We start from the raw sequence: 2,013 nt of genomic DNA, 5'->3' as shown, positions 1-2,013 counted from the left end.
TTAACATTTGTGTTAATTCCTTTAGTTTTTGACACTAAACTATTTTGATTTTGTGTGTGTTTGGATTGAGATAGTGCATGCGCCCTTCAAAAAGTAGTGATATTGTTGAGTTTGATTTGGAGATTGAATGAACTTTTCATCAAAGACGTCATGAACAAAGGGAAAAGATGGACCAATAAGAAAATACTATGGGTGACACCACCAATCATCTTGCCCTATTGGTGCGTGCAACTAAAGTTAATCAAGAGATACCTAGATGGGGGATTTTATAATGCCTCCAGTCATTGAGAACCAGTCTAGTATAATTTACCCTCCATATGGGCACGAAAACTTTCAGTTGAGACCATATGTGATCAATTTATTCTCTAACAACATATCTTTCTATAGACTAAGTTATGAAAATCCACATTACCATCTCTCTTACTTTTCGGAATATTGCAAAAATTTCAAGTATCAAGGTATCAATGAAGAAGCACTTAAAATGCGACTTTTTCCTCACACCTTGAAAAATAAAGCTCTGGAGTGGTTAGACTCATTACCATCTGGTAGCATTACTACATGGGTATATTTGGTTTAGAAATTTACACTGAAATATTTTCCACTTGCCAAGATCAACAAGCTCAAGCATGAAATCTCTACCTTCCAACAAGCTGAATCTAAAAACTTTCATGAAGCACGGGAACGGTTCAAAGAGTTGCTTAGGAAGTGCCTAGTCATGATTTTTCGTTACCAGTGCAAAATTACTATTTTTACGCTGGGTTAACTCTTTATAATTACTCTGCAGTTGACTCTACAGCAAGTGGCTCTATTCGAAACAAATTAATTGGGGAATTATATAACCTCTACGAAATGATGAGTGAGTAATTTATAATGTAGCTAGATAGGAGTTAACATAGAAGAAAAGTTAGAATGCATGTGGTGGATGTGAACAAGTTGATGCTTGCTAAAATTGATGCATTATTAAAATAGATGGAAGCATTAAAATACTCCTCATCTGCTAATATGACGCAAGTATCTCTCCCTATTTGTGTAACTTGTGGGGCGAATCATCAGTCATCTGACTGTCCACTAATTATCACGGATCCTTTATCGACTAAGCAAGCCACCTATGTGCAAAATTTTCAACGCTAATAGAACTTTCAGTGCCAGCTGAATAACCAATTCTCTCAGACATACAATCCAGGATGGAGAAACCATCTTCACTTCTCATATGGTAACAGTCTAAATATTCAAAATCCACCAAAACAAGGACAACCACAAGAGGAAAAAAGGGGATGGGAAGAAGTTGTCTCGAACCTTCAAGAACGAACTGATGTAGCCATAAAGAATATAGAGAATCAAATTGGGTAGTTGGCGAAAATCTTCATTGAAAAGCAACCAGGCACGTGGCCTAGTAATACAAAAGTTAACCTAAAGGAGTAAGTAAATGCAATCACAACAAAGAGTAGAGTGCAGCTACCAAAAATTCATGTTAAAAGATCAAGTTTGGCAAAAGAAACTAATATAAGTCAGGAAAAAATAAATTAACTTGATGAACCTAAAGTAGCAGCTGAACAAGAGAAATTAACTCCTCCACCGATTAAGCCATATGTTCCTCCAATTCCATTACCTCAGAGGTTGCGCAAACACAAACTGGATAAGAAATTTGAGAAGTTCCTAGAGGTATTCAAGAAGCTCCACGTAAACATACCATTTGATAGTGCTATAGCTCAAATGCCCAGCTATGCAAAATTCATAAAGGAAATCTTATGAAGAAAAAAAAAAAAAGAAACTAGAGGAGCATGAAATGGTCAACCTAACGAAGGAGTGTTCAGCCATCTTATAGAATAAGCTTCCACCAAAACTCAAGGATTTAGGGAGCTTTTATATTCCTTGCACTATTGGTGAAATTAATTTTGATAAAGTTTTATTTGACCTTGGTGCAAGCATAAATTTGATGTCATTTTCTATTTTTAGGAAGCTTGGATTAAAAGAACCAACACCCACCATTATTTCTCTTCAATTGGAAGAAGA

General features: G+C 35.7%; 1 non-coding gene across 1 annotated transcript; it reads right to left on the bottom strand.

The window, feature by feature from the left end:
• Positions 1-616: 616 nt before the first annotated feature.
• Positions 617-722, bottom strand: LOC127800856 (small nucleolar RNA R71). The gene has a single exon (XR_008022882.1). It is a non-coding gene; the product is annotated as a small nucleolar RNA R71 (small nucleolar RNA).
• Positions 723-2,013: the final 1,291 nt, after the last annotated feature.

This window comes from Diospyros lotus, chromosome 4 (assembly GCF_014633365.1).
Source record: "Diospyros lotus cultivar Yz01 chromosome 4, ASM1463336v1, whole genome shotgun sequence".
Classification (NCBI taxonomy): domain Eukaryota; kingdom Viridiplantae; phylum Streptophyta; class Magnoliopsida; order Ericales; family Ebenaceae; genus Diospyros; species Diospyros lotus.
The sequence above is the reverse complement of the archived record's forward strand: the minus strand, read 5'-3'. Positions and strand labels throughout refer to the sequence as shown.